The sequence below is a fragment of the Eumetopias jubatus genome, unplaced genomic scaffold (genome assembly GCF_037043125.1).
Source record: "Eumetopias jubatus isolate StellerSeaLion01/CBP00866 unplaced genomic scaffold, mEumJub1_p1.0 scaffold_5, whole genome shotgun sequence".
Lineage (NCBI taxonomy): Eukaryota > Metazoa > Chordata > Mammalia > Carnivora > Otariidae > Eumetopias > Eumetopias jubatus.
This window is the reverse complement of record NW_028274811.1, coordinates 140596392-140619518: the sequence shown is the minus strand read 5'-3', so window position 1 is coordinate 140619518 and position 23127 is coordinate 140596392. Positions and strand designations below refer to the sequence as shown.

Here is a 23127-nt window from a genome sequence, read left to right as displayed (position 1 = left end):
ATGGCATTTGGGTACAAAACCAAAGTAAGGCAAAGGGCTGGACAGAGAGACAGGGCACTAGTGATCACTGGCAATGTGCACCAGACACACTGATGATATTCCCTTATTTGATCCCAGGCAAGGGACAAAACAGTGTTGCTCATTGTTTTGAGGATGAATTGACAAAGGATCACAAAGGTTAGGAAACCTGCCCAATGGCACACAGCAGAGCTAGCACTGAATTCCTTGGGATTGTGGAAAAGCACACCCGTTAGAGTCAGACCGAGAGGGACACCAGTTCAGAGATAGCCTTTTGAATTTGTTTATCTGCCCTCTCTAGTTCCCTCATTTACCATATTTGCCAGGCTGTGAGCTGGACCCCGGGAATACAACAATGAATTAAATGGCTCGTCCTTCAAAAAGCCTAGCGATCCCCAAGAGATCAGAAACAAACAGGGCAATCTCCACGTTGGGGGCTAGAACAGAGGAAATTCCCCGGGTATGGTGGGCGGCGCAGGGCGTCTGTATAGTGGGGCATGACTGAGGCAGGGTGTGGGGGGTCCCCCTGTGCCCTGCAGTGACACTTGGCCTCTGACCAGAAGGAACTGGGGGCCGCAGAAGCAGCTAGGATGGGGGCCGACACTTCTCTACTTAGTCCTCATCACAGACAACTAAAGGTCAAGTGTGACACCGTGATTGTTTTGCTAGAGAAACAGGGAAGAAATCTCAGTACGCAATGCCATTCAATGAGTCCAACTTTCTAGAAACCCCACAGGAAGGCAATGTCTGAATCATTTCTAGGAGTGATCACTACAAACACTGTTGTCCTCAAAATGGAGGGTTTCCTCCTGCATTCCTGTGCACAAATAAAACACTACCAAAAGGCATCAGCAATGATACACACAACCCAGTGAGGATGGGGGGTTTCCGGCAGGTCAGTCCCTGAGCAGTAAATCTTAACCACTGAGCACATATCTTTCTGATGACACTGCGGCATTTACCAGGCAGTCGGATAGGATTAAGAGTCCGAAAAGTCTAAAACACCAGGAAGCTAATCGTGGACAGTACATCTGCCCATGGAGATGCAGAGCCATACCACACAATGAGCAATGCTAAATGCAACTAATTCGCTTGCGTGGGCAACTGCCCACCAACCAGGAAGGCCTAGGTGATACACCAGCCCTGACCTCTGCTGGTAGACTTCAGAGAAAAACGTTACCTGTTCGAGCGAGCTGGAGCAGTCAGAAGGAATGACTAACACACTCACACACACATTAAAGAACATGTTAGTATCTGCTAGTTAAGGAAATGAGGAGGAAAAGAAGATCTTAAATTGGAATTTATATGGAACATTTAGAAATTGTGATTTTTATAGAAGAATGATATACATCTTTCTCTTAAATGTTAGACTACACTACTTTTTTATTCATAGAAGAAGTTTTTAGGAAAATCTACATGAAGAAAATCACAATCGTTGCTCCAGCTGAGCTAAGAAGCATCTTGCAAATCTCTCGAGTACATCACAAGATGCTCACGCCCCTTAAGCCAGTCTTTCCACCTTGAAGAATTTAGTGTCAAGAAAAAGATCGTTTGGGCGCCTGGGTGGCTCAGTTGGTTGGGCGACTGCCTTCGGCTCAGGTCATGATCCTGGAGTCCCGGGATCGAGTCCCGCGCCGGGCTCCCTGCTCCCTGCTCAGCGGGGAGTCTGCTTCTCCCTCTGACCCTCTTCCCTCTCATGCTCTCTCTCATTCTCTCTCTCTCAAATAAATAAATAAAATCTTAAAAAAAAAGATCGTTTGATGCAAATGTTTTTTCATTAGTTATATTAAATTATGATAAAATTATACTATGCACACAGTATAATCCTATGTTTAATTTTTAAAATGCATGCCCACAGAAACACACACACACCAGTAACTGTGTGCACACAGATACACACCGGCAACCATACTCTTGGGCGTTCATTCTATCTAAATGAAAACTTATATTTGCACAAAAACGTGCACACAAGTGTTCACAGCAGCACTACGTGTAAAACGCAAAAGCTGAAAAAGCCACTCCCAGAGGGTTACATGGGGTATGATCCCATTTACATAACAGTTTTGAAATGACAAAATAACAGAGAATGGAGGACAGATTGGTGGTTGCCAGAAGTTAATGAGGGAGTGGAGGTGAGAGGGTAATGGGGCTGGCTTTAAAGCGGCCACATGCTAGATCCCAGCGCTGATGGAAAGCTTCTGTATCTCGACTCTGTGTCAAGACCCTGGTTGTGCCATTGTGCTTGAGTTCTGTAAGACATTATCACTGAGAAAAAGCAGGTAAAGGGTATCTGGAATCCTTCTGTATTACTGCTCACAAATGCATGTGGAGCTGCAATGACCTCAAAACACTAAGGTTACAAAAGAGTTTAAAAATGCATGCAAAAAGTCTGGAAGAAAATATATCAGAGCTCCAATAATGGATCACAAGTAGGTGTTTTGGACTTTCTTTATACTTTTCTATTTTTCCCATTTTCTCAAAGTTCAAAACATTTCTAGCCTTAAAAAAAAACCAGTCCAATCAAAATCACTATCAGTGAACATATCTGGATACACATAACTGATTCAATTAATTTTAAAAATGACTATTATAGAGCTACTTTCACAAAATAATTAAAAAAAAGTGAAATAGTACACCCCCTTCCCCAAGAGTCACCAGCTATTAAAAGCAGTTAAGGGGGGAACCTGGGTGGCTCAGTTGGTTAAGCAAATGCTTTCGGCTCAGGTCATGATCCTGGAGTCCCGGGATCGAGCCCCACATCGGGCTCCCTGCTCAGCAGTGAGTCTGCTTCTCCCTCTGACCCTCTTCCCTCTCGTGCTCTCTATCTCTCATTCTCTCTCTCTCAAATAAATAAATAAAATCTTAAAAAAAAAAAAAAAAGCAGTTAAGGGCTTCTCCTCTAATTCACTTGTATTAAGCATGGTAAGTTTCGGCCCAGAGAGACCACAAAGGAAGAGGCATGGACGGGATAAACGCCCAGGAGCCCCAATTCCTGGCCCCATGCTTCTCAGACAACTGGTTCACCAGCTTTCACTTCTGAGGTTCCTCATTCCTGGTCCTAACGTCCTGGTCCGTTTTCTAATTTTAAGTGTTCCTTTCCGATCCCTCTCTTCTGAGTCAGAAGCCCAGACCCTGACAGCATGAACTTGAACTCTGGTAGAGAATCTCCATCCCTATAATTCCAAACCATCTTGATGTTTCAAAAGCATCTTTATGCCCACACCTCCACACACACACACCTCCACACACACACACCTCCACACACACACACACCTCCACACACACCTCCACACACACACACACCTCCACACACACACACACACACACACACACACACACACACACACACACACACACACACACACACACACACACACCAAAACTGGACTTCCGTATCTTACCCTGTGCCTACCCCCTTATCCCTTTTCTCGGGAATGACACCATCACCAGCTCCCCAAGTTCGAAACTTGAGTCAATCTAAAATCCCTGCCCACTGCTGGCAGTCTGCTTTCCAAGTCCTAGATTAGATGATCAACATCGCCTAGAATCCATCTGCTCTCCTCTCTCTCCCACCTCACATTTTTCATCCAACCCCCATAACTGCTTCCTAATTAGTTCTTCCGCCCCCAGTGTCCCATGGCATCTCATTGTTCTCAAATTTGGAGTCCAAGGAACATTTTTTAATGTTGAGTTTTAATGATTAAAAAAATTTTTTTCACTAGTTTTAAAGACGAATTTTCTTGGCACTCATAACTTCAAATTGAAAAATTTTCAGAGATGAAATTCTGGTTTCCTGGGCTGATATTTCCCAAACTGGGATCAACTAGGATCTTTTAGGGGACACGGCTCAAGTCTGAACAGCATAGATATTGATGGGTCTGAACCCACTCTGCTTCCCGTCAGCCAAGCAATCTTAACCTGCTCTGGTTACTCCACATGCTAGCCCTCAGCTTCATCATCTATAAAATATGGATGATAATACCTATGCCTCAGAGTGGTAGTGAGATGGGAGTAAGAAAATGTACCCAAAGGATTTAGCACACTCTTGTACTGAGCAAGCAACTCAAATATTTCACTGTTGGCTGTGTTACTGTTACCAGTGACGTAATCCGACCAGGCGCTGACTGGAATTCTGTTTGTTTCCAGTCACTTCCAGGATGAAGAATAATCTTACTGTGTTTTCCCTGCAATGCCTTTCCTGAGGGACCCCGGCTACTTCTCCTACCACGCTGACTCCAGCCACATCAGATGGACCGAGAGTTTCCCCCCTCCCTCTCCCACCTCGCTGGGTTCCACACTCAGTGAACTGTCCTGGGGTCCATCCTGCATTCCTCCAGGTCACGCCTCTTCCAAGCCTCCCCCACCATGCACCCAGCCTGGCGGGAGTGCCCTTCTTTCCCACAGCACCTTGGACAGAACCTCTCCTGTCCTTCACCCATGCTGTGCTGTAATCTCCTCTGTCTCATCCCTGCCCAGCAATCAGGGCTGGCAGGACTTTTAGCTCCGGTGTGGAAGTGGTGATTTCCTGGGGCACCATGATGAGGATCTAGGGCTGCATGTGGGTTGGCGGGAAGGAGGGCAAGACGAAATCACAATGCCGCCACAGTTGGGGGCGTGCCGCTACCCTCCTACTGGACTGATCCGTGAGGACGTGGGTTGTCCGCGTGGATCTCACAGAAACCTCCCGAGTTCTCACTGCCTCGTCAAATGCTTGGCACCAGTGGCTGCTTGCAAATTGTCTGCTAAAGGGATGAGCACCAGCTGCCTGTCCGTGGTGCTGAGATCATATAATTAGCACCCTGCTTTGGTGATCTACAACCCGACTCCAAAGACTGAGTTGTAAATCAACATTTTTCATTTACTGGCTGCTTTGGAACAGCCTTAAACTGAATGACAGTAATTCCTTGGCTGCTCTTAAGTGAAATGAAAAAGGCATATTTGAGCCAAGTATGTGTACATCTCAGAGCTGAAAAACAGAGTCAAAATAGTTTTATGACTCTTAGCTGTAAGCACCATATTTTTTGCATGCCATTCATTGCCAAGTGTCAAGTAAGAAGAGATACAACTCAAAGTATTTATTTAATCCAGTGCACAAACAGAATCGGAATGATTCCAGATTGGAGCCAAAAGTCAGTGCAGCTGAATATCTACAAAGGCTCAAGAGATTCTCTTGACTCAAACCTGTGGTACGAGAACTCGGAGAAAACACACCACTCAGATAAAAGGAAAGGCCAGAGACAAAGCACAACAGATCAGAACGTGGAATAACGAGCTCCCACCCTTTCCCTGTATGCCAATCCCCTCCCCTGCCAAGGAAATCTCTAGAAATGGCAGAAAACTCTACTGGAAATACTGGAAGGATGAAAAGGGGGCAGAAGGCCTGAAAGAGAATAGACTGGAAAATATAATAGATCAGTAAGTGACTACAGCAAAGATCTCTTTTAAAAAGTGTATTTAATGAAAAATAAAATACCATGTACTGAGATATTCTTGCTAATATAGGGACCATGAACAACATAAGGGGGCTAAAAAGAATACTGTTTGTCTTTCCCCCAGAAAGTGCCAACAAGGAATTGTTTCTCTGCAAATGTCCATGAACCCAAAGGATATAAAAGCCCTGCACATCTTCCGCGGGGAATCTGGCCGGAATATCCAAAAGCCGGAGCACCTGAGGTTTAGAAACTTATGGGAGGGGCACCGGGGTGGCTCAGTCGTTAAGCGTCTGCCTTCGGCTCAGGTCATGGTCCCAGGGTCCTGGAATGGAGCCCTACATCAGGCTCCCTGCTCGGCGGTAAGCCTGATTCTCCCTCTCCCACTCCCCCTGCTCGTGTTCCTTCTCTCGCTTTGTTTCTGTCAAATAAATAAATAAAATCTTAATTAAAAAAAAAAAAAGGAACTTATGGGAATCTGGCTGAAATCTTAATCTTGAGCTCCAAGGTCATGAGGATAAATGTGGCTATGTTTTTGTCAATATCATCACCCTCCCCTTAGCTTTCCCAAAAGGGGAGTTTGGAGAGCCTTCTTTTCTGATGATCAATATCCTTACCATAAGCTTGCATATCTTGAAAGTTCTATTTTAGAATGTTACAGAGTCAAAGCATAGTATAAGGACAAAGGGGCCCCTACCATCTCTGTCACCACCAAATGGTCACTACTCCCACCAGACAGCAGCGCCTCCCGCCAGGATGCAGAGCTGGCACTACAGCCTCACCCCCGACTCCTACCTCCACCCACACTCTCACACTCCTGTGCTCTCAGGCGTCAGCCACCAATGCTGCTCTCTCACCTGATTTCCAGGGCAAAGATCATGGAGAAGGCTGAAACCAGAAACTTCCCAACCTCATGCACATGACATGAGCAGATGGAAACTGATCAAGACCATAATGATGGAAATGTACCAAGGGACAGCCTCCCACCTTGTGGACCTCTGAAAACCCAGAAAAGCTGCATCGAATGCAGAGCAGTCAACTCCCTCTCAAGATTAGGAATTATGAATGAATCCACACTACTAGGAATTAGGAATAAATGAATCCACGCTATTTTCATCACTCCGCAGTTTCAAATAATTTGTTAATGCTATCTTCATCTCTTGATAGCTAGCTAGATACGCTGCCATTAAGAGGATGGGAGTTAATCCAGTGCCAGAGGGAATGTGAAATGATGCAACTGCTTCTGAAAACAGCCTAACACAGTTCCTCCAAATAAAGTTACCAAATATGCCAGCCAAATCCACTCCTAGGTATATATGCAAGTGAAATGAAATCACGTCCATGCAAAAGGTCGTGCGTGAATGTTCACAGCAGCATTATTTCTATGAGTCCCAAAGTGGAAAGCAACCCACATGTCCATCAGCAGAAGAACAGAGAAAGGTCGCGTGGCGTACCTACATTGTACACAATGGAAGAGCCTTCAGAACAAGGAGGAACACAGTGCTGATGCGCACGACAACACGGATGACCCCTGAAAGCAAGTCAAAGAGGTCAGACAGAGAAGGGCCCATGTCCCAGGACTCCCTTTATGGCCCGTGTCCAGAACAAGCAAATTCAGAGCCAGAAAGTTGATCAGTGGTTGCCAGGGCCGGGGGTGGGGGCAGGCGGGGGAGTAACTGCTCACAGGTCTGAGGTATCCATTTGAGGCGATAAAAAATGTTCTAAAATGGACTGTGGTGATGACTGTACAACTCTGTGAATATACTAAACACCCCTGAACTTTAAATGGGTAAATTCTATGGGGTGTGAATTATATCTCAATAAAGCTGATAGGCTTTTTTGTTTGTTTTGTTTTTTAACAAATACTTGAATCAGGCGCTCAGCCCAGAAGGTGGTACAGGAAGTCACCTCTCCCTGGATGCATGCTGAGCCCACCTCAAACACTGGAGCCCCCTCAGCCATCCTGCTGACCACCAGTCTGCTCATTAAAAGGCAGAGGACCAGAGGGGCATGATGGAGCCGAGGGCAGAAATGGGGCAAAACCAGTACTTCTAGAATAAGGAAGGTCAGCCTGCACATGACCAGCGGACCCATTCTGTAAAAACCAGGAACCCAGGGCTGATCACAGAGGTGAAGCTGAGCTCAAGGCAGACTGGGGAGGAGCCGGCCAGGAACAGGGGAGAGGGTTGAGTGGGAGCCAAGAGGATCTGGCTGAAGATGCCCAAGTCCCCCTCAAATGGGACCAGCCTGGTCACTGTCCCTGGGTTCCCTGTACTCCTTGAGTGTGCCCTCCCCTCATCGCCCTGTTCCCCTGCTGCTCTTCTCCAGGGACATGTCCACCGTCTTGCCACCAACCCAACCCTTCCTGGCTTTGTGCTACTTGTGTAGCATCACTAACCCGGGGGCCTCAGCTGAGGGCCCTGTCCGAGGTAAAGTGCACTTGTGGCATCCGGACAGGAGAGGTCTTTATCATTCATGGGCAGGTATTTAGTGCCCAGACCCTGACCCCTAAACGCGCCTGGCTTCAGTTTCAGTGACAACAGGACAGAACCCCACACCTTTCTGAATGCCATAATGCCCCAGCCGGAGACACTGGGCTGCACAGAGCATGGGGATCCTCCGTATGGTCGAATCAGGTAAATACAGGTCCACAAAGCTACACCTGGGGTTTAAGTAGACAAGTTAGAAGTCTTGAGACGTCATCAGGAGTCATTCGCTTCATCCGTACAACATACAGTCACTGTGACAAGTCACCACAATGAGGATCACCGTCTCTGGCATCCCACTGATCCTGGCTCAAACGTCAGCTCACATCCTTGCCGCATCTGATCGAGGCCGCGCAGCCTTGGGAATGAGGCCTCCCCGCTCTGTGCCTCAGTTTCCACAACTAGAAATCAGAAGACAAGAGGCTTGCCTCCTGCAGTTGTTATGAGCGAAGTCACGTAGAGCACTTAGCCAGCCCCCGCCTCAGAGTAAATGCTCCAAAGCATCTACCACCCTTGGTGCCAAGGTCAATGGGCCTCTGCAAAAGCAGTCTACCGGAGCTCCTTCCATGGACAGTCCATGTTCTCTATGAAAAAGCAGACACAAGAGGCCTCTACCTGAAATCAGTTTATTAGCCAGTATTTCAGAGGATCGGGATGTCTCAAAACAACACATTCTATTGCGCGAACAGTAACCGAAAAATAGAATCATTTTAGCAGAGTGAAACTGTCACGAGCATCAGGTTTCATAATAATTCAGGCCGGCATTTCATACAAGGACGAATTTGTGCAAGTTGCTACTGTCCTGACGTTGCGTGGGCACGAAGCCACGGCATCATCTACTACTTCCAATTCTAAATGCACGCGGTCCCCAGACTTCAAGTGACAGGTGGCAGAGAATGATGGGCATTCATAATGCAAGGGGAGGCCTACTGCCATAGGCCTCCTTTCTAATCTCCCCAACGGTCTTCTTACTTCCCACAAATCGGCCACGTGAAGACCGGTCAAAGGGTGCCACGCAAGAGATCCAGTTCCTTTGCTTCCAAGACACCTGAGAATAGGAGATTTTCTTTAATCCATGGGAATATTTTCTTTAAGACTGAAAAAGATTTTCCTATAATTAGTAGACACGCTACTAATAAATACTTAATAGATAAGGTCCTCCAAAGTCATTAAATGGAGTCAGCTGAGAACTTAAGAACTATGTCCATGGATCTTTCTATACAACTTTCTACTGCAAGGTGTTTTTCCCCTCTCCCTAGGATGGCTGTGAATGTTAATGAATCAGATAGTGTAGCACTTTGTTCAATTTATCTCTCAAATACAGTATTGATTCAGGCAGACACGAGGCAAAATCAGGACTTCCAGAAACGTGTACGTTCTGCAGAGAATTAAAGAATTCTGAATTAACCCCCAAACTAAGCATCCCTGTTTGAGATTCATACTTAAGAAAATATGCTATTTCCAAGCCAGTAATTGTAAGAGCAAATAACACCAGCAATATGTTCAATAGATCTTTGCAAACAAAAAAAAAAAATCCTTCCCCCAACATGTGAAGACAAACACTGGTAAGCAAGCACATTAGTATGACAGTCCTTGTGACTTATAAACGGAATCAGCATTGTTACCTTGCTTTGGTAGGGTCGATTTTGGTAGATTTTTAAGTAATCCCTACACCCAACGTGGGGCTCGAACTCACAGCCCTGAGATCCAGAGTCGCACGCTCCACCGACTGAGCCAGCCAGGCGTCCTGTTACCTTGCTTTCTGAACTGAGTTCTGCAATTTCCCCGAACCCCTAGTTCGAACGGCAGAGCCCTGTGCGCAGCACCGGAAGAAGGGGCCTGGGTCAGCGCGTGAGACCCAGAACAAGTGCCAGGCTGAAGCTAGACCTGGTGGGGGTCATCCTCCAGCTCCGCTGTGAAGAAATGCCAGCAGAATGGGTGGACGATGCATGCGGGCCCCTCCCCCAATGGTTGTGACTGGGTAGAGGTCTGGGGTGGAGTCAGGAAAGCGGGTTGTGGCGATCAGCTAAGATGACAATGGTGTAAGGGACCATCGGGACCCACCAGACAGCATCTGAGATCGTAGTCTCCGTTCCGGAGCACAATCTGAGAGCCCAAGATTAAGAGGAGGTAATTTGAGCAGAAACCTCAAAGGACAGTAAGATAATGGTTAGAAAGAGCCTGGTGTGGTACCCGGCCATGCTTAACAGGTGCTATTAGTACTCCTGATACCATACTTACATACCCATGTGTGACGGGGTTGGGAAAGAGGATTCAGGAAACGGGTCCATAAAACAGCCAGCATGAACAGATGTGGATCTGAATTCGAGCTGCTATCAACACACAGGGAAGGATCTTTAGGATATTAAAAACTGAGTATCAAGGAAGAAGAAGAGTTTCGGGATTTATGTGCTTGGGAGGCTTAGGAGTATGTTTCAGGGAAACAGAAAAGCTAGAGGGAAGAATTCAGAGATCTGGGTACCAATTCAGTGCTTAGGTAGTTAAAAAACAAAACCCCTCACATTCAACATTACCTGTAAGACTGGGATTCAAGCCTCCGTTCTGCCATGCCCTAGGCTTCCACCAACCATTCTGTTACAATTACAAGAGGCTGTGTATTTTAATTCCAAGGTTAGGGGACAAAGGAGGAAGAAAGTAGGAGTGTGGGAGCCCAGGTAAAAAAGATGAACTGCGTGAACACAATGTAGCAAGTTCTGACAGTCTCTGGCTGGGTTTCCTACAGAGAGACTGTAACACAGCAACTAAGAAGAAAAACTTAACACAGAAGAGTTTAAGCATACCTGCCCTAGGAGACTCCTTGCTTTACATTTCACTAGTGACACTCGATTTTTTTGTGTTCCTTCAAGCCCTTGTGAAAAATGCTATAGTCGAGTACTTTCTACTACCAGGAACGGAGCTGCTACCCGCACACTAACCTAAATCAATTACTAAAAATGTTTACGTCTTCAGAGGAGAGGCTGTAATTGTCAATACAGTACAACAACAAAAAATAGCAAATAAGCCCTTATTTAAAATGGCCGCTACAAATAAAGTCAAACCCAATGTATGGGGGCCAAAAGATTCAACATAGGGAAATGTAGTGTATCTTTACTTAAGAAATGAAAAAGAAGTGATTTAAAATGTGTAGAAGCTGCTTACATAACCCTGAAGACAGACCCCGAAAAAAGTATTATTCAGGAACAATGCACATTTTTTTTTTAAAGATTTTATTTATTTGAGAGAGAGAGACACAGTGAGAGAGGGAACACCAGCAGGGGAAGTGGGAGAGGGAGAAGCAGGCTCCCCGCTGAGCAGGGAGCCCGATGCGGGGCTTGAGCCCAGGACCCCGGATCACGACCTGAACAGAAGGCAGACGCTTAACAACTGAGCCACCCAGGCGCCCCAGGAACAATGCACATTTTCAAACGAATTCAGTTTTAAGTCTTTTCACTGTGTATTAGAGGAACTGAACTATTACAGGTAATCATTCTGGGGGTTGAGCTAAGCCTATTAAAATGGAGACAATATTTCTGTACAAAAGGTCAGAACAAATTATTAACAATGCAAACGATTCTGTTCATTAAGCAGGCTAGGACTCAATAGTCGGAGGGATTTTCCAGATTTTAGATAAACAGCTTAAAATGTCTTTACCATGTACTAACACCAAAATTTGCCTCTGCAAATACCTTTTTTTTAAGTTTTTAAAAAATTTTATTTGAGAGCAAGCGAGAACGCACACCAGCGGGGTGAGGGGCGAGGGGCGGGGTGAGGGGCAGAGGGAGACGAAGACTCCCTGCCAAGCAGGGAACCCGATGTGGGGCTCGATCCCAGGACCATGACCTGAGCCGAAGGCAGACGCTTAACCAACTGAGCCACCCGGGCGCCCTGCAAATACCTTTTACATTGTGCCTGGGCAACCACGAAACGGCAGGGCTAGTGGTTAATTTTCCATTTGAAAAATTCTAATTGTTTCCACTTTCTCCAAGGTGCAAAGGATGGCTATGTTTCATGAACTAGAGGAACCCCCCGTGGTCTGAGACACCACTCGCAAATTTAGGTTCACCCTCAACAGAGCCACATTCTATTTGAACTTTTCACAACGGAAGCTGACTTCGAGGCCAACTCTTCTCACAAACTGTTTTTCATTAATAAGTTTTTTTGTAAGTGTGTCTAATAATAAAGCCCATGATCTCTTCGTCCTGGCCTCATTATTCTAGGCTCGGGGTCAAGGGAGGTGGTTTTGTTTGTTTGTTTGTTTGTTTAACTGGTCTGGCACATATTAGCCCACAACTAGGCACAGCATGATGCTGCCGAGATCAGCACAATATCTGATAAGTACACAAAGAGCACTCAATCACAGAAGCCATGAGACTAATCTTTTTTGGGGGGGGTGGGGGGGGAATGTTAGCAGTGGGAGTGGTATATTACATAACAAATAGCAAGTCAGGTGGCCGGCATATTCTTGGTTTCACAGCATAAAGCAAGCCCTCAGAAATAGCCTCATGTAGGAAATCCTTTACATATACACGTACGCTTCAGAAAACATGTCCCCACACCTGTCGTAGCTTAAATAAACGTAATGCCTTATGTGTTCCATGGAGTTGGGGGTTTAAGTCGGCTGGCCTGCCTCTTGCCAAAAGCTCTTTTGTTCAACACACATTGACTCCATGCCTGGCGCTGTTCAAGAGCCTGAGGAAACGAAGGCCATTGCGAGAAGGGAGCAGAGAGACCCCATCAAGGGAAAGGGCAGACGGACGAAATGGTCCTCAAAGTACCTTTAACAGATGCTGTACTAAAGGTGCTGGGCTCCAGGCAGCGGGAGGCCAGGTTCGCCAGGGAAATCAATCCCCTCCCCTCACAGCAGTCCGACACTTCAGGGATGTGACCAGACACAAACAGGTTGGCTTCTCGGAACCTTCCTGATCTGTCCAAAGGCTGCACGAACATCGCCCCCTCCCCAGTGACAGGGCTGTCAGTGGGCATCAGACAGGGGCTTACAACACAGGGGTTTAGACGACCTAGAGGCACAGGCCAGGATAAGATGCTTGGTCTGATTTGGCAGTTGGCCCAATGGCTCGATTGCAAAACTGTCAAAGGCTTGTTGCCTTGCAAAATTCTGCTATGGATTCTGGTTCCGCTTGCCCTGCTTCCTCCCATTCCCCTTGTGCTCCGAGCCCTGAGCCCAGGACCACACATTCAGGAGGCCCTTCCCTGCCACCTTGGCAGCCAGCCGACACCACACCCAGCCAGCCTGGTTCCGCAAGATCTCCCCAGGTCCTAAAACCTTCCACAAGCTCCAGCTCAGAAGCATGCTCCACAGCCCAACCCCACCTTTTAAAGTGCCATGGCAATGACCCCCTCCCAATACTCTCGTAACTTGTATATGCACATCTATATACACGCGTGCATAAATACCTATATACACGTATGTATATATGATTACGGCAATTCTTAGCTGTAAAACATGGCAGATAACCTATGTTCTGTCTGGCAATCAGCCCTCTGGGAAGGTGCTATTCTAATCCTAAATTTATAAATGAAAAAACTAGGACCCAGAAAGTCCTTGTTAGTATGTATGCATGTATGTGTGATGTTTTCTGGGTTCAAAATATGTTGTTGCATTTGTTTGCATAAGGTCCTCAAACTTCCTTTTCTAACTTTTTAAATACTTTTAAAAGTCACCCTTGCCTGCCCATTCCTAAAAATCAAATTAAAATGGAAGAGTATTTTAAAACTGCATCTATGCTAAGTACCTGGACTCTAGCGTAAGACATCAAATATACAGTGATGGGTAAAATTACAGATTTGCTTTTTTAAAACAGGTAAAAACTGACATGAAAAACAGGATGTTAATGCTCAACCAGAAAGCTTGTAGGTTTTCTGAATTCGTTCATAGCTTCAAAACTGGTTTGCACAAGTTAGGCTGGGGAGGCTGAGGACACCAATAAATAATAATTACACGGTTACATAAGAGCTTCAAATACAAACCCGTAGTGCTTTGTCACACTTTATGCCAACAGACAAGGCCAAAAAAAAAAAAAAAAGACACACAAGAGGGAAAAAGTGGGCACAACAGGAAAAGTGGGTTTTCCTAAGTCACCCATCGAATCAGCCGCTGAACTAGTTGCAAAACTGAGTCCACTCCCTTTCTCTCTGTGGCCTCCTCCCCTCAATAAACCTGGGGGAGCTCCATTCCCTTTTCCATCTGTTTCCCCTGTGTATCCTTCACATGATTCCTTCAAATCCTACTATTAGAAAACAATTTTCTTCCAAACAATTTTATCTGCTTTTTCTTTGAAGAATGAATCCCTCATTCAACTCAAGGTTGGTCATTTGGGTTCTGAGTTCCTCACAAAACTCCCAGAAGCAGCAGATTTCACTGCTTTGGCCCACATTACACATCCTCATAGATCTTCCACTTCCCTGTAGCTTGTTTTCATTCTCAAAGCACCCCTTCGAGAGGTAAGCGGAACAGACAACAGTGAATCCTGAAGATAAAGATGCTACCCAACGATCCCGAGACTGATCCACTACACTTTCTCCAGAAACTTCCCTCATTGGTTCTTCACTTTCTCTAGATTCACAATCAAAAAGGGCAAATACGTAGTTATGAAAGGAATGATAGGGGAGTATTTAAAAACAAAGCAAGAAAATTTACTCGGTTGATCTTTTTGCTAAATTAACCTACCAGAACCGAATGTCTAGTTTTTTTTGCAAAGCAAAAGAACCTATAGTCAACCACTAATTCTAAGTTCCACCTGGTATTCTAATAATTTTTGTCCTCAAAACTAGGTCAGTGCAACTGTGAAATTAGGTGAAAATCAGAGCAACATTAAGAACATGCGCTCCATCGACTAGATCATTCTCAATGGCTCTTAAATCAAGGTCTGCAAAACTCAGAACTTCACAGAAACCCCAGTTAAGAAATGAAGGGGCTATTTCGGCACACCCCTCCTTATGTAGTCTATACAATCTGTAAGCGTTCCAGTAAGATTTTATCTGAAGCAGGAGGATTCCGGATATATATATATTTCTTTTTTTGAATATAACGGTCTTCATTATCCCACCAAAGCATTTAACTGAAGCCTTAACTAGATGTGTAAAAATAATCAAACCTTATCTTTAAACAAAAGGAATGAGAGTAATTTTGAAATGCCAACTACAGAACTAACCTTCTCCCTAAGACAAGGTCCAGGAATTATAAGCCTGGAGTAGGGACTGCATTTTTTGTCAGAAAAAGATTCCTCTCATGGAATTCAACTGTAGTGGGAACTTCCAATTCTTTTTCCTTTTTTTAAATTTTCTTAAAATTTTTTTTTTTTTTTAAGTAGGCTCCATGCCCAGCATGGAGCCCAATGCGGGGCTTGAACTTAGGATTCTGAGATCAAGACCTGAGCTGAGATCAAGAGTCGGACATTCAACCAAATGAGCCACCCAGGTGCCCCAAGACTTCCAAATTCTTTACCGCGGCTGTTAATTTTCAGTAGCCAAGTGAGAAATCGAAGACAATGGAACTAGTTTTTCATAAAGCTTAATTTCTGTTTTAAACAGTTGTCCTTTATTCTACATCTTCCCCACTGTCGGGTGTGGTAAAATTGTCAGGCCTGACTCTTGATTTCAGCTCAGGTCTTGATCTCAGGGTCATGAGTTCAAGCCCTGCATCTGGGTCCATACCCAGGGTGGAGCCCATTAAAAAAAAAAAAAAAAAAATTGTCTTTTAAAACTACAATAAGGGCAAGAGCTATCTGATGTGCTTACCTGACAATCTAAACAGAGGGATAAGTATGTAGGTCTAGAATCTCTGGATGCAGAGACCTTCCCAAGGCCTGGGAGCCACCATCCAGTAGCTATTGCAGCCAGGCGACAAGAACCCTCAAAAACAGACGGACTGCGGCCAACTGTGTGCACGACTGTATTGCTGATTTTGTTTTCAAAGTAAAACGAGGCCAAACAGAAACACAAGCTACTGGAGAACTAATTATAACATTACTATCTTTAAGCGTCATAAGACTAAAGAGGATTTGGATGGAGGTTTGTTCACACCAAGCTTTTCGCAACACTGAAAACCACGTGAAATCACTGAAGGGTGGCAGTCATGGCTGGGTGTGAGACGGTATGTTCCAGAATCAATCTGCCAGACCCCCTTTCTGCCTTCCCTCCCACACCCGAGCATAAAAGCTAACACCTGGCTCCAGAGAGTCCATTACCATAAAAAAGGTCTTCTAGATTTTGGTCCTCACAAAAGAGCCCGTTTCACCCTCATCCTCCAATGCTTACATCATCTCCCTTCTTTGCCGTCAAAGTCGCTAAGACAGGATGAAGAGAAGACAGGTGGGCCAAAAGAGGTTTGTCATTAGCCAGCTGGTATTGAAAGGTGGGGAAGGTTATTATGGTATGGGGCCTGCCTTTGGGATGACACTTCCTAATACATGACAGCTGCTAAATACACACGATGTCAGCACATCCCTAAGCCTCCTCGCGCACCCTCCCTTCCCTCAAACCAACCCTGAAAGGTAAGTATAACCATCACCAGTCGCAGGTGAGAAAACAGATGATTAATGTTATGTAATTGTCCAAAGTCACTCAGTCGACGGCAATGATAGTGGGGGACCCTGCTGTCTTTGTCACCAGAGTCATGTTTAATCGCTGAAATACACCTCTTCAGACTACTTAAGAAAAATGGTTGTCCTCAACACGGCTATAACTGAATCTATTTGGGTGTGATATAAATTGAAATGTATACAGCCTAGAACAAAGCCCATCTTCATGCCTTCATCCACTCAATATTTAGTGAATGTCTATGAGGTGGCAACATTCTGGGACATGCTGGGGTGATGCAGAGGAACAAAATGAACATGGTCTCCGCCGTCATGGAACCCAGAGGCCAAGAAAAGAGAGACAATAATCAAACACACTTTTTAAAGTTTTTTAAAAATAGGAAAACATCCAAATGGTACTTGTATAGGACTCCTATCCTAAAGACAACATTGCTATCAGCTGATTAATGCTGATAAGCACCCAAATGAAAGTAGCAACCACAAAAAAGGAACCAACATCTGGGTCAGCACTTCTCAAAATGAAGGCCTGTTAATGGGCACTAATTTGACCAACAGCTTCTTTTGCTGTTTGGGAAGTATTATGAAGCAAAGAAAGACACATTTCTTCACTGCAGAGCTTAAGATTAAATGGGTGCTCTTAATTTCTGAAAACTAACGTTGCCTTTTGCAAACTTGATTTGGCCAATTTCCCCGCCTCTCTCAACATCATTTAGGACTAGTTCAAGTCTTTGGGAAACACTAGTAGCTATTACTACCGTTAGTGAAACACCTGGAATTGATACCTACCGGCTATGGAGAGAAGGACCCGTCTCTCCACCAGACAACTCAAGAGGCTGGTGTCTACATGAACATCATCACCACCATTACTAGAACCAGTTGACATACTTGGTTACATTTCTTAAATCTAAGTCCTAGGGGGTACAGATCACATGCCTAGGCATTAGCATTCCTTGTGCACCTAAGAGTTTTTTCAACTACATTTGGAAAAATGAGTTATCACTCAGGAAGATAAATAGGACCTAAAAAAATTAGCCCTTACATTCTTTACCTGAATTAACTGTTTTAAAAGCATTTTTCTCCTTTCATTTTGATAAGTGAAAAACAGCTTCAGTCCATCATCTGCACGTTATATGCATTTATTGATTGCTAGAGCCTAATCCGCTGCCAGACATCAGGGATTTTTATCCCCTGCCCCACCTATTTTGTTAAACATAATGGCTTTTCCAAAGGTAACTAAAAATACGCTCAAAAGACAGCTTCTAGGCATCATCTTGAGTGATGGATTCACATAAAAGTCAGTTACGACTAAATTTGCAATAACAATAGTCTTTATGCCACTAGAGTAAAGTACAAACTATAAAAGCACAAGTGAACAACACCAACAACAACAAAAAGTCACATTGGTTCAGAGGATACATTCAGAGATTGTTGCAGAATTTTGGGGTTGGGAGGGGAAACTATTCCAAAATACATTAAACACCGAAATATTTCAGGATCTGACATTCTCTTCTTACCAATGCTGAAGCCAAACCATAGTTGCAGGATTCAGACCTAAGTTAAACATCTGGCAAAAAAAAAAAAAAAAAAAACACAAAACCCAGATTAACAACAAATTTAGAGAAACTCCAAATGTTGCTAAATAAATGTACTTATTTCAGAGGACACTGGTTCACAAAATATTTGAACTAGTCTACTTAGCAGTGAAGAAAGCCCACCAATGTATTTTGTTCTTCAACAACTTGGTTTGAAATCTCCCCAACATCTCAAAACAGCTAAAAGATATGCCAACCATACAAAAGAAATTAAGATGACAGGCTCGTACATCTGCCTTAACCTAAAAGCAAAAGCCATATCCGCTATCTTTTGGAACCAGCAAGATAAAAGTACGGAGAGCCCAGATGGCTTACACTTTCTTCACACAAAGTAACTGAGAACACAAACATCTAAACTATTTATTCAGCGACCCTGATCCTCCTGGCAATTTTAGGTCTGGAATTTCTGTAAGACAAAGAGGAATGCTTTTAGGCAAGAAATTAATTGGTCTTACAAAGATATCCCTTGGAGTATTAGTCCTTCTGCCGAGCCCGGCAATCACAGGAAAGATATTTTCATCAAAGAGCCCTACCAGTTCTTTCAGCGATTTCTCATTTATACTGGCCTGACGTTAAATCCAACACTCCAACTCCCAGTTGCTTACTTTTTTTTTTTTTTTTTTTAAAGAATTTTAGAGGGGTGCCTGGCTGGCTCAGTCAGCAGGGCAGGCGACTCTTGATCTCGGGGTCGTGAGTTCAAGCCCCACGCTGGGTGCAGAGGTTACTTAAACTGTTAAAAAAAAAAAATTTAGAAAGCAGAATAAAATTCTCAGTTAAAGGGAATAAAAATGGTTAATGGACATTGGCAAGGAGAAAGAGATGAGGCAAAGGCCATGTACAGGGAAACACAACCCGATCGTAATTCTAATACCTTAAAATGAGCTCTAAAAAACTGAGGAGGTGGGTGAGTGAATACCTCATCAGGGGTTTTTCCTGCCATGTAAATGGCTTTTAACTAAACCAGTAGACTGCATGAAAACTTTGTTTCTACCTTGGGGTCTACTTTACATTTCTGAATTTGAAGTCTTGCAAGGAGAGAATGAAAAAGTAACCGTTACTTTCTGGGACCTCTTTCTTCCCCCCACATGGTTTCACACTTTTAAGAAAACCCAGAATCTCACCCCCAGCTACCTGGCTTTGCTTTACACTGGGAAGTCAGGTCCCAGGTACCGAAAGACCCCCAAAATCGCTTCTGTCTCTGCAACAGAGAAGTGGTTAACGGGCAGATCTTTATAAATGACTTTTTGAAAAAATGGAAATGTGGGTCACAGGTCTGTTAAAGGATCAAAATGAGATCAATCCAATGAAAATACAAACCACAGAGAATCCTATAAATGCCAGGCTCATGCAGCACTTTCCACATCAGGGACAATGGGAGGTAGGGACCTTTTGAGACTCTTCAGATTTGCAAAATCGCGTTTGCGATTTCTCTTTCATTTGCTGAATTGGCTGCACTGGGAAGATCCCACCCAATAATGCAAACGTAGGAAAAAAAACAGAAGTATCAATATACAAACAGATGATATTACTGGTTCATTTATTTGACGAAATCAGAAAAGATTTCCTTATGGTTGGCTAGGATGGACGGAGGGACAGAGACATACACACAGATGCAATGAACAAGCCCTTTAGGAACAAAGTGTTAAATAACCAACCCCATTAAAAAAGCCTGGGTTAAAAAAAAGTCACCAAGTAACAAAAAGCAGAGATTCTAGGTCACACACATGCTGTGAATGATTACAGACACTGGCTCAGTCCTGGAGGTAAAGAAACCACTTTCCTCTCCTAGCACATGTAAATTAACTCCTTCATTGGGTCTTATTTCAGTTTTATCCTCAGTGCATTCATTCACAAGGGTTTATTGGGTAGCAGGTGCCCAAAATTAACTTAACTGTTTTGCCTCTGGCTTTCGGACATTAATCGGGTCTCTTAACAGGTTCTGTGACTTGCGGCCAGGAGCCCCTCACGTCTTCCGGTTCATTTGGGCTGCTCTCCAGGCCCGTCCTAGGAGCTGGCCCTCGGGACCCTCTAGCAGGAGAACCAGATGAGGCCCCCTTCTGTTTTCCCTCCCAGATGACTTCGATCAAAGTATCCAGGGCCACGTCCACGCCCATACAAAATGACCTGGCAAAACTACATGACCCCCTCAGTCCTCTCCTCCCCCAAATTACCCAATAAATGCTTGAAGTAAAATGCCCCATGTGAACCTCCTCGGCATCTCTTCCAAGAATTCCTCAAAAGAATCTTTGCCAGGCAGCCCTAGAGAGTAGCTAAGAACAGCAGTACACTGGACCCGGGGGGACCAGTAAGGGGTTCGAGACACCACTTGGAGAATTTCAAAATCCCGCCACACACAAAAAATTCAGTATCATAGGTCACATCTTCAAGTTACACCTTCTCTTTTTAAAAAACTGTTCCACTTCTCCAACCTTGTCAAATGTCAAGGCAATCTGCATTGATTCTCATCTGTGCCTTGGGTCAGGATGACAACAGTCTCACCTGTACAAGGAAATATTCATGACAATCTGTCACCGGCTTAGAAGAGACAGGAGGAGGAAAATGATGCCTGGCGATCCTCAGGTCTAAAATCTATAGCCTTACTCCTTTTTCAGGCAGATGAGAGGCCAGCTATTTATTCTCAAAGGCGAAGTCAGTCAGCCCCTCTGCTGTCATTCCGAGCTGTCTCTGAGGTCAGGATGTCCCTCCCTGTGCTACCAGCTCTCCCATCCGGGCTGATGTCCTTTCTTCCCAGTGGGAGAGAATAGCTAGTCTGCACTATCTATGTAAGTATCCCGTCTGCTTCAATTAACCTACTAACCTCCTCCATGCTATTTAACCCACTTCCTGGGCGGCTTCTCTAGAACCCCTTCCTCAAAGCCTTAATGATCTTGCAATCCTCCCATAACTTTGGGAAAAAAAAAAAAAAGTAACCATTTTCAGATAGGAGACCGTAACTAGAAATAGAATCTAAGAGAAAGTCTAAACTTTTTTCTTTTAATGCATCTAAGAATTAGGTCACTGCTCTTATTCTGATCTCAAGCTTAGGCATCAAAATATCATCCTTACTTTTGGAAATATTAAATGTGTGACTCACTATAAACCATATAAAAAGTGGCTTTATAATGGCTAGCCGTCCTTTCTCTTTTGTATTTTTCTCTTCGACTTAGCTTTAAGAGATTATTCCTTTTGAGTAAACGTGGCATATCCATACAATGGAATATTTCTCAGCAATAAAAAGGAACGGGGTGCTGGTACATGCGACAACATGAACGCACCATGAGAACATCGTGCCAGGAAGTGGAAGAAGTCGGTCACAGAAGATGACACGATTCTGCACACACACAGGATGTCTAGAATAGGCAGATCCATTGCGACAGAGAACAGAGCTGCCTAGGGTTGGGGCCTGGAGTGGGAATTTTTTGGGGGGGCGGGGGGACAGCTAAGAGGTGTATTTTGGGGTAACCAAAATGTTCCAAAATGGACTGCGGTGATGGCTGCAAACTCTGTGAATATCCTAAAAGCCACTGAATTGTACACTCCACACAGGTGGATTGTTCGGGATGTGACTCATACCGTAATACCGCTGCTAAAAGCAAAAGCATGCCTTTTCATTTCAGACCGCAGCTCAAACGTACGAACTAAGCCTATCTTATCCTAGGTGCTAAAAGGTGCCTATGGTCTCTTTGGCTCTTTCAGCTAAAAGAAACATCTGCAAACTATTTTGAAATCTCCATCAAGGACAGCAACGAGCCAATAATGGATACTTCTGAGTAGGGCTTTCCTCCAAAGGCAGGAATTATTTTCCTCTATGCTATTTACATCTTCATACCGTTGCGGACAAACGCTGACTTGTGCTGCCTCCAGTGAATGTTTCCAGGGCCCATGTACTGTTTGCTAAGGCAAGTCCTTTTGATGAAGAGGGGGGAAAAGAATACATTTTTCAAATGAACAACCTTCAGTTTTTAATTATGAACATTTTTTAAGTCAGGAAAAAGAAATAAATGCGAAAGTTGAAAAATCTGCCTTTTTAATCTCCCTGGTTTATCACTGCTCAGGGAAGGAAATCAGGTTAATCGGACAGGATTTGCCCTTTACAAAGGCATGCTGGTAACATTCCCCAGTGGCCTGATCTCTTTTGGAGTCCTTTGTTACAAAAGCTTCCTGAAACTGGGGACAGCATATGTTCCAGCCCATTGTCAGGGGAGTGGAGGTTTCTCAGCATCACCCCATAAACATCTGTCATTAGCTGCCTTTGCAAGAAGGAAAGCAGATGCTTTGGAGCAACCCACCGTGAACTCTGACATAGCAGGAAGGTGGATACATTTCAGAACAGAAGGTCATTCCAGAAGACAAAGATACTTGAATTCTCCAGGGCTGGCTACTCAATTACCCTCCATGGAAGACTTAAAAATACCATTAAATTATTTAAAAATTGTTACGAGAACTATTTGGAACACTCAGACAAGAGCCAGATTAAAGACCAACTTGAACCTCTGAAATGAAATGAAGCCACTGCACTTGGAATATCTAATACAGTCCATGTGCTGAATTCACAAATGTAATGTTGTAGTTTTACAGGGGATTGCACAAGCCTGCTATAAAGTCTTCATGAGGAAATCCTTTGGGGACATTTTTCCCCTCAAAAACTTGTGCGAATATTCCACACCATCATATTACACACTGCGGCGTGCATGGAAGTAATTTAATCTTAAACAAGTTCCCTAAAATGTATTGACAAAGTTATTGTCAATAACTTGAAATTGACACTGAAATTGATATTGAAAAATATCAAAGTAGGACCATTAACAGAAGTTGTTTCAATGACTCATTCCTGCAAAGCAAAGGGAAGAAGGGACTTTGAGTCTACAGATGGCGTCTTGTCCTAGGGAGTCTTGCTTACGCCCCTAGATTCTGTTCAGGGCGAAGACTAGGGAGAGGCAGGTGGTCAGGACACACAATTTATAGCTTGGGGGGGGGGGCATGCAAATGCAGCATGACCCTGGCTGGGTGCTTCCTTCCATTTTGCACCCTACACACCAGGCTT

At 44.3% G+C, this 23127-nt stretch overlaps 1 protein-coding gene and 1 non-coding gene across 2 annotated transcripts in view; both read right to left on the bottom strand.

Annotated features, from left to right (window-relative positions):
* MYO10 (myosin X) overlaps positions 1-23127 on the bottom strand; it is a 162314-nt gene that overhangs the window by 124564 nt on the left and 14623 nt on the right. The gene's annotated exons all lie outside the window — the stretch shown is intronic.
* Positions 9605-9677, bottom strand: TRNAQ-CUG (transfer RNA glutamine (anticodon CUG)). Its single transcript has one exon. It is a non-coding gene; the product is annotated as a tRNA-Gln (tRNA).